Source organism: Lissotriton vulgaris, chromosome 3_1 (genome assembly GCF_964263255.1).
Source record: "Lissotriton vulgaris chromosome 3_1, aLisVul1.2, whole genome shotgun sequence".
NCBI lineage: Eukaryota > Metazoa > Chordata > Amphibia > Caudata > Salamandridae > Lissotriton > Lissotriton vulgaris.
The window spans coordinates 1,348,527,733-1,348,538,322 of record NC_141689.1 but is presented as its reverse complement, the minus strand read 5'-3'; positions in this window follow the sequence as shown (position 1 = coordinate 1,348,538,322).

Sequence of the window (10,590 nt, the reverse complement as noted above, 5' to 3'; positions counted from 1 at the left end):
GCCAAGTTGTTTGAGGGCCACTGCGGCAGCAGCTGTCTGTATTCGACAGTCTGCTGGGTTAGTAATGAATAAAACACTAATAGTCATGGTACCACATGCAGTAGACATTTTGCTAAACAGAACAAGGACACAGCACTTAACTAGTGCTCGACTGTCAAGTTATGAGCTGACACTGCTAGCGAGTCACATACACATAAAGAGGTGTGATACACTCAACCCAGCCACGTTATTGCCCATTCCAGCTGAGGCGGATGAGGTCGAAAAACATGACTGCTGCTTTAGGACAGAAGAAGAGACTAAAGGGAGAGTAGACCTACAGGACACTCCTCTTCCTGAATGTAATGATACCTTATGGGTTGATGGTTCGTGTTTCAAGTTGCCGAATGGTGATACGACTGCAGCATATGCTGTGACGACATTGCACACGATTGTTGAAGCTGCACGTATACCACACAATTCTGCGCAAGCAGCAAAGTTGATTGCACTTACAAGAGCACGTGTGTTGGCAAAAGGAAAACGAGTGAATGTGTGCACGGACAGCCAGTACGCCTTTGGCGTGGCTCACAGTTTTGGACGATTGTGGCGTGAACTTGGGTTCCTGACTTCGCATGGTACAAAGATACAACATGGTCAGTTAGTGAATGAGCTTCTCGAGTCACTGACCTTGCCACTACAAGTTGCTATTGTGAAATGCAGTGCACACAAAAAGATTCAAAATGATGTTGGTCGTGGGAATGCATTTGCAGATGAAGTTGCAAAAGAAACTGCAAGGAATGTGATGAGTCGAATGTATGTTGCAGGCCCTGCGAGATGGATTGGTGATGTTGGCATGTGTGAAGACACGATTGAGAGTGTGAAATCTATCCAATCCGAAGCCACAGAGAAAGAGGTGAATGAATGGAGAGAAAGCAAGGGTAAATTGGATGCGAATGGTTGTTGGGTCAAATTGTCAGAGCATCAGAGATGGATGTTACCCGATGCGTATGTGCTTGCAGTGGTGACAGTGGCTCATGGGATGGCTCACATCAGTGTGAAAGGGATCTGTAAGTTGTTGGCTCCAGTATGGCAGAATAGTGGAATCCCTAAGTGTGCAGAGAATGTGGTCAAGAACTGTATAGTGTGTCTGAAGTACAATCCTGGTAGGGGAACTCCAACTCCAGCTGGTCATTTTGCACCTCCTACGTATCCGTTCGAGGTTTTGCAGCTAGATTTCATCCACATGGAAAGGTGCAACAATCTGAAATACGTACTCGTTGTTGTCTGTGCCTTTTCCAGGTGGGTGGAGGCGTATCCCCTTAAGGACAATACTGCCTTGTCCACAGCAAAAGCCCTTGTCAAAGAATTCTTCCCTAGGTTTGGAATGCCTAGAATGATCTGGAGTGATAATGGGAGTGAATTCGTGGGAAGAGTGATGAAGAGAGTGTGTGAGAGTCTAGGCATACACCAGAAGTTCCACGCTGCAAATCACCCCCAATCAGCTGGATTATTAGAGTGCTATAACGGCACTCTAAAGTTGAAACTGGCCAAGATCCAAGCAAGCACAGGTCTTAAATGGCCTGACGCCCTGCCTTTGGTACTCCTATCTACCAGAATGACCGTCCACTCTAGAGTGGGACTTAGTCTGCATACAATCGTGTTCGGTCGCCCAGCCAACATATGGGGAGTGCCAAGGCCCACAAAGCTCAGTGAGATAGAGCAACCTGTACTGCTTGACTACTTGCACGAATTGACGACTAAATTGCGTGTTTTACAACAACAGGTCCACAGTTCTTCCCCGCCAGCGTCTGATGGTCCAGGCCACAACATTGAACCTGGCACCTGGGTCCTGGTGCGAAACTTCCAGCGAACCAAGAACGAGCAGCCTCGCTGGTCCGGACCCTTCCAAGTTTTGCTGGCTACCCGCTCTGCAGTACGTGTCCACGGCAAGAAGAACTGGGTGCACGGCGCCCACTGCAAAAGGGTCCCGTTACCCCTTCCATATGACCGATGGGTCCAGGAGGGAATTGCTGACTCTGAGGCTGACACTGTGCCTCGCTTCTTACCCTTCAGTGATGCACGTTTGAAAGGAACTACTTCAGAAAAGGAGAGCGATAACATTCTGCAAGGATCTGTGCCACCGTCAATGCAATTGGACACTACTGAGTCTGAACTCCTGTTTATAGATCACACAGCAGCTGGTCGAAACCGCTATAACTTGAGGCCAAGACCTATGACTATGGACAAATAAACAAGATTTTTCTTTTTGATTGTGCAGCTCTCTCATTCAGGAAACTTGCTCATTTTTGATTTTCGAACCGCCGTCCGGTTCTGCTGCTAGGGTCGCGGTTGCCACAGTCTTTGGAGTGCAGCTGGAGACGGTTATGTCGACAGTTCTGGTCGGTCTAAGAGAGTTGCCCTAAACTGACAGAAGCACTCCTTAGCAGAATCAATCTCCCACCGTGGGCAGCAACTTAGAGGATGGAGTTTCCCAAGATGGAGAGACCTACCAGATCTACAAACTTTGAAAAGAAAATGTGCACTGGGATGGCAAGAAAACGATTTTTAATAATATGCATTTTAATGTTGTGTAGCATAATGATGTTTTTGGTGGGCTATGCTTTATTCACTTGAATGAAATGAAATGAAATGAAAAGCAGTTTTATATAGCGCAACAGTTGCCCTGAGGCGTCCAGGCGCTAAAACTAGAACAGTGTCTTCCAGAAAACAGTCCAGGAAGGATCCGAATTAATTAAACAAGAAGGTCTTGAGCTGTTTGCGGAAACTTGACAAATTGGAATTGCTTCTCAGATGACATGGAAGAGTGTTCCACAGTTTGGACGCGTTGTAGGCAAAAGAGCGTCCTCCTGATCTGGCTCTGTAGATCCTGGGGACTTTTGCCAAAAAGGCATTTGAGGAACGAAGTGACTTATTAGGCTGGTAGGGGAGGATGAGGGCATGATTAATTTCTGGGCCTGTCTTCCAAAAGGCTTGGTGGGCAATGCAGAGAGTTTTATACTTTATTCTATCCCTGACGGGAAGCCAGTGTAGAGTCCTTAGGCCATGCCTTATTGAAGTTCTGCGTGGAAGTCCCAGCAGAGTGCGGGCTGCACAATTTTGTGTTCGCTGCAACTTTTGTAGGCTGTACTCCGGAGCCCCGAGGTACAGTGAGTTGCTGAAGTCAAGGCGAGATTGAATTAATCCTTGGATCACTATCTGCCTGGCCTCAAAGGGAAGAAGAGGAAGGATTTTTTTAATCGACCTAAGGAGGCCAAAGCAGACCGCCGAGACCTTGGTTGCCTGAGTATTAAAAGTCAACGATTTGTCCAACCACACTCCCAGACTTTTTATATTATCTTTGGGAGTGGGAGGAGCGCCCATGCTCAGAGGCCATAACAGCTCCAAGGTGGTGGGGGCTGCGGGACCTAGGAGCATGAGCTCCGTTTTATCATCGTTGAGTTTCAGGCAGGACATGGTCATCCAGCTCTTGACCTCCTCCAAGCATGTCGCTAGGTTGGTTTGTGGTTGGCAGTTGTTCCCTTGCACAAGGGAGACCACTAGCTGGGTGTCATCCGCATAGGTAATGATGTTAATACCATGCGGACGAACAATCCCAGCCAGCGGCCTCATATATGCATTAAAAAGTGTAGGGCTCAACGAGGAGCCCTGCGGCACCCCACATCCCAGTGGTCTGCTGGAGGAGGTGGCCGAACCTTCAAACACCTGAAAGGTACGATCACTCAAAAAGGACCTGAACCAGTCCAGGGCTTCTCCAGAAATTCCCAGATTGAAGAGGCGATTTAAGAGAATTTTGTGGTTTACCGTGTCAAAGGCGGCACTCAGATCGAGGAGGATCACTGCCACTGATCCTCCCCGATCCATAATCCGCCTTGCCTCCTCGGTCACTGCCAACAGGGCAGTCTCCGTCCCATGTTTAGGGCGGAAGCCCGTCTGAGAGATGTCAAGCAGGTGGTTGTGTTCAAGAAACTCAGTTAAAAGGATGTTAACATGTTTTCGAGTATCATTTGCACACGACACCCAGCCCACACCTCCTCCTACTGTTTCCCCGCACTCTTTTCACCCTCTACCTGAACACGAGTCTGCCAGAAGATTAGAATTTGTAAATAACTCATTCGTTCAGCTCCTACACCAGCACCAGTCTGTAATGAACACAACAAATTGTTGGGTATGGGTAGGTGAGCACACGCGGACACGGGCAAAGTGAGCCAAATCTGAAGGCTCACCCCGATGTACTGACCCGCCGACCACTCATGTGGTATTTAGCCCTTAACCCTTAGGCATAGGACTTCCCATTGAGGTAAACTGCATACCTATACCACACGATATACATGACACTAGCATGTTATTGAGTTAGATTTTCTTCTTTCTTTTCACGTTCTAAGGTCCTGATGAATCGCAGGATATTAATCCATTTGCGAGAAACATGTTGACCACTTGTTGTTTTTCAGAGCTCCACATAGGTCACTCTACCTAACGAGGTGACACTGAGTGAGCCCGTTTTCACGATTTTAACTGCAATAGGGGGACCACCAGAATAAAATAGTTTCCGGTACCTCGTACTGCATTTTAACCTTCACCCCAGGCGCAGTTGCCTCTCCGCCCACACACCCACACTTCACCATAGGGCAGTTGGATACAAAAGATCTCCGCCAAAGTGCCCCTCTTTGAGGTGTGCCCGTCGGGGATTGCACCGCCCCCCCGACGAGGAGCAACCGCCGATGATGAAGCATGACATCCTTCGGGGTGTGTGAGGCAAATACATCCAACAAAAGGGATGCCCACAGGTGTTATGTAGAAAAATAGAAATATTGATGTACATAAGCAACGTTCATTTCCCTTTTCCCACTCCTCTCCCTGCGCGTACCATGAATACCGTAAAGCATTAACTACATCCTACTGCCAGCAAAGGCCTGTACCCATGTAAACATGACGGCCATTTTAGGCACCCTGGCCCTTTTGCCCGCCTAAGATTAGAATCACCGGCTCCCCTTCTGCGTGTACACGACCCTGCCCTGAAAGGCAGCCCCTTTTGCTCGACCCACGCAAACCCCCCCATTCCCTCTTGAAGAGGCATCCTTCGCCTTAGCGGACATAGCCCTCCCCAGCTGCACCCGACTGCCCCCGCTCTCTCATGTACGGGTCATAAGATCTATCTCTCTCTCTGTGTGACTCTGTCCCTGTGTCCACCCTGGCTCCCCCCTCCCTCCTCCTCACACAGGCAAGTCATAAACCTTCTTTTGCAAGACCCTGTCCTTGAGAGTCACGCTAGCGCCTGACCAACACCTCCTCTCTTCCCATGAATGCCCCTCTGTTGACAAGCCTTCCCTCCGCGCTCGATTGTCCACGCGGCATGAATACCACTCCTTTGATGACCCTTTCCCCCGAGTCCGGCTGACCACACATGTCCGAGGCCATCGCCTGGGCCAGGAGATACCATTTACTGCCCTTATTTTACGAAGTCACTCCTCTTCAAAGGATCCTCTATTGATCTTAGCCACCCCATCCCCTGGGCTATGATCAAGCGTACACATCCTACGAGACACTCAGCTGCGTGATTGCCCTCCCCTCTTATCAGCAGGTCAAGGGTCCCCATTGTGAATGCATGTGAGTAGGATCACCACGAGGGTTACAGGGTTGTTTTCCTTTTGCGTCATACAGTCCTGATTGTGTTATCAAGTGTTCTGTAGGGTATAAAAACAAGAGTCTCAGCTCACTTGTTAGAGCACCTCCCGAAAGACACTGTGTTTCGTGTCCGAAATGACATGCTCTCCTCATGAGAAATAAACTCTGCTCTTGATTCCTGCTTCCAGCGCCCGTCTCTTTATTTTGGTAACTGATCAACATGGGAACTAAGAGGCGGTTTGCGCCAGCGGCCTGGGCATCGATAGGATTATGGGCTCGTGTTCCACAATTGGCGCCCAACGCGGGGTCCATCAGTGACATGGGGTGCGGTAAGAGAGATCCAGACGAAGAAGTGAACATCTAAATGATCGGAGCATGCCTGCCTTGAGAGGGCTCTCGCCCGGCTGCCGATCGACAGAGCTTCACCAATTCTGAACGGACCTCTCTTGAAGTGACCTATTGTCCTGACTGGAATCCCACAGGAATGCTACATGGAGTAAGAGAACGAATGGGCGCTGGAGGAGGAAGTCGAAGAACTGTCCGTATGGTCCGGTCCGGGTAAGATTAAGTAGGGCGTTTTTACGCCTGATTGGTAGGGTGGTTCTATCCACCTGATTGATTGATTGTTTGTATTGAAAATCGGTATTTGTATACCGAAATTGTTGGTATTGGTTCATTTAGCTTTGAGGGCTACTTGACATATTGGTTCTCTTCTGAGAACGAGACATTCTCTGTTTTCAAACAGCGGCGAATAGGAACGTCGTCCCTCTTTGCAGATAGAGAAGGGTAGGTAATGTAGACCTTTGTCCCCGGTATTAATCCGTCATGCCTACTTTTCTCCCCACTGAATTGTTTGAAGTCGATTGATAACCGATTGTTGTTCTTTAAGAATTGTTGAAGTCGATTGATAATCGATTGTTGTTCTTTGAGAATTGTTTGAAGTCGGTTGATAGTCGATTGTTGTTCTTTGAGATCTTCCCTGTCTACAAACTGAGACGAGTAGAAATATTCTGTCTTCCTTTTTGGATAGCGAAGGGCAGGTAATGCAGACATTTGTCCCCGTTGTAATCCGTCATGCCTGTTTTTCTCCCCACTGATTGGTTGGTTGCCTGGACATTGTTGTTCCAGGAATTGTTTCGTTTGAGGTATTTTCTGCCTGCAAACAACGTGGAATAGAAATATTCTATCTAGTCTTTGCAAGTAGTAAAGGGTAGGTTATGCCCCTTTGTGAATTCGTCAGTCCTACCCACTCCCCACTGTTTGGGGGGTAGCTCGCATGGTCCGCCCAGGAGACTACCCTTATGGAGGACATATGCTCCCCGCTCATGGGCCATTTAGTGGAGGTAGACCATCTGGTCCGTCCAGGAGGCTACCCTAGTAGATGGAAGTACATCGCTCGGTCTGTCCAGGATGATACCCCAATGAAGGAATATATGTTCCCCTTTTGATCGATAATCTCGTTCCACCCCGGACCATTTATTGGAGGGAACTCGTCTGGTCCGCCCAGAAGTACCCCCTAGTGAAAAGGACACATAAAAATATGAAGTGATCACCGTTCCCTACTAACGGAAAGCTTTAGCTCGAAACACGCTAAGGAAGAGAAAGAAAACTAAAAAGAAATCAGGCTAAGTCAGTAACCCCCTGATGAGCTTTTGACTTCACTAAAAATAAGAAACATTAGAAATAGTTCATAATAAGAAATATGAAATGGCGAAAAGTTTGGCAGCAAAGATAGCCATGAGGTAGCTAGGCTTCAACGCCTGTTCCTGCTCCCAACATGCCTGCCTCATTGCCCGCCACGCCCAAATAACGATCACATGAAATAGAAACAATCCGATAGGTACCTACCCTCATTCCGGAAGCTCCCAAAATGCAACAGGTCCGCGGTTACGCCCATCCGGAAGGCGAGGCCTCGAGGCACGAGGGGCCTGCCTGACCACGGTCGGGAGGAGATGATGTTGGGCAGGCGGTCCAAAGAATGGCAGAGTCCTCTCCTTCTCTCCTCTTCCGCTGCCCTACAGGCCACGGGGGGGGGGCTGTCTTGCCTCAGCCACCGACCACCCCCCCCCCCTTCTGTCTCTCGCCTGGTCCGACCCACGAAGAAGGCAGAAGCCGAAGGCGAGAATGGCGGCGAATCAAGTAGTCCCGCCACATGTCAAATTCCCTGGATAGTTACAGGTAGTGCTGCCACATGTCGACGCCTGGACAGTTCCAGATAGTCCCGCCACATGTCAAAGGAAAGGGGGGGCTGTCTTGCCTCAGCCGCCGACCACCCCCCCCCCATCTTCAATAGCCAGCACGGCCAATATCGAGGCGACGGAGCCGAGTAACGGCGCGGGGTCGCTGGAAGGGGGAGGTGACGCGAACGAGCCTCCCCCACCTCCCTCCAGGTGGAGGCTTCCAGCGACACCCCAATGCTCTTACTTAAAGAGGGTCAACATCATAAAGCGGTCCTCTGCCCAGGACGGGCACACGCTCCATGCCTTCTCCCCTCAACCTTGAAGATTCTATAAGAGCCGGGGGGCACCTCGATCCCTCCGCATGGGTGCCCCCGCCCCCTTCACTGGGAACCACGACACCGGTGCAACTCCTGTCGGCACCAGCCTCGGATTGGAAATGGCTAAAATGAAGTCACGGCACGGGCTTGTTCAGTTCCGGAGGAACGCCAGGATGACCCGGTAGGAAAATTATTGCCGCCCTTCCCACTCTTTTGACTCATGGTCCACATTTGCTAAACTATTAACAACATAGCGCAAAACTTTTTGAACTACCAACGGAAAGTTCTGGGCCAACAACGCGAGACTAGAGACTCTCTGACTGTACTGGAACTTGCCTGACCCCACCTAAAATGGCGCCGCCGCAAAATGACAAGTACTTTGAATGAACTTTGTTGCACCCAGGTTGCGCAGCTTGTTGTCCCGAGATCTATGTGCAGTTTTTGGGATAATGAAAGTAGATATGAAGGGCGTTGAGTATGTGCTTGGATAATGAATTGACTTAGGGTGGGTACTGATTATGATTTGGAAAATGAATTGGTGTAACTAAGATAACGAATGAGTATTGGATAAATGAATTTTTGAATTAATTAAAATGAATTCTTGACATGCATCATGCTTGCTCTGTAAGGAAATTTTAATACGATTTTATTTGCACTGCTGCACTTTATGCAATGAACTGCCACCAATTTCGTTTATTAAAAATATTTTGAAGAAGAAAGCATGGTCGTAGCAGTTGCATTAATGAGTTTTGGATGCCTTACTACTGTGAGCGAAGAGTAAGTATGATGAAGGATATAGATCAAAGGGGATCAGACATTTAGCAGCCACCTTATGTTCCACAAGCAGCCGGAAAAGTGTTTCAGATACCCTTAAAATGATACCACAGAAAATGCCACCTGACCATCACCCTTGCACCCGATAAAGAGGGTTACGACCAAGTAGCTCATGTAGATACTCAGGTCGTCAATGATTATCTATCTGACACCACTGGTCCCTCTGGGCTGAAATGCCGAGATGGCAAGGGAATGCAGTACGAGGAGCTCGGGCGAGTATATGGTAGGTAAAAAGATTTTCAAACTACTGCATGATGATGTGCTTTGAATGCTGCCCCCCACCCCTTCTTTTCCTCCCTTCTGCAGGTCACGTCAAAACGTCGGCTGAGGTGTGGAAAAGCGACGGTTGGACCACCGACGAAAAAGGGAAAGGGGGAACATGTGTTTAGTCGTTGTAACGAAGAGTTTTTAAAAGACGTAGGTTTAACATGACTGTTCCTCCTTAGGACATAGCGACTGAGAGGATGGACTGACATAGAAATTGGACAGGTACTGAATGACGAAAAAATTGACTAGAAATGACGTGTTAAAATAATGTAACTGGACGTATGACTAGGTAGGGAAAGGACAAAGGAAAATTATACGGGTAAGGGGTGCCACAGCACCACCCGTCTAGGAAGTTCGAAATGTTGCTGATGTTCAAAATGCGCTACCCCCTTTTCTCACACTCTTATAGATATAGCCAAGCTGTCCGACTGTTTCCCCGATCAATACTAGCCGTTGCCTCAGCCTGAAGAACTTCCCACCAAAGGAGGAAACAGAAAGATGGCTTAAGATCCTACCATGGGTAACTAGCACGACCAGGTTAATTACTGATCGACCAACCGAGGTGTGAGTATTGGTAATAGGGAACGCTCGCAGGCGTGACAAGCGAGAGGGAAAAAGGGGGGGAAGGGTAGAAAGAGCTAGGCACGTAAATAAATAGGATAATAAAGATATGTGGGATATATATATATTTATATATATATATATATATATAAAAAGATCTTGTAGGCTAACAATTGTTTCCTGTCTTATCGTGAATGTCTTATATATGTGTAATACATGTGCCGTCTTCCCTGTCTGAGTTTGTGTATAATGTACGGATTTATGTCTTCTCTCTGTTTGTATCTGCACGTTACCTAACCTTTGCTGTCCCGTGTTGTGAGCGCACTAAATGACCTATTTTTGTACACGTCTCTCTCTCTCTCTCTCTCTCTCTCTCTCTCTCTCTCTCTCTCCCTACATGTCATACGTGTACCGAATGGCTCGTTTAGATTGCGGACGACTCTCACTCTCTATGAGAGTCTCCCTATTCTCTCTCCCTCATTGGTAAAATTGTGCCCCACCGGCACCAGTCTGATTTGATACATATTGAACGCGAAGGTGTTCAGCGAAATTGGCCGAAACTAAAATGATTGTATCACGCCATATTACTGCCTCTCCTTTCTGCAAAAATGAATGAACTTGAATTGGCTGAGAAGGAAAGGACAGGTAAGACGACTAAGGTCCCCCAAATCTGGCCATTTATAGGGGAACTGTATGTCAATGGCACCTTATGTCTGTCTTTTAGAGACGAACGCCAACGCCCAGATTGAACGCCTAACGCCCGGATTGCCCCACCCCCCCCTTTTGCACCCAAGCGCAAGCGCCCGAAGCAT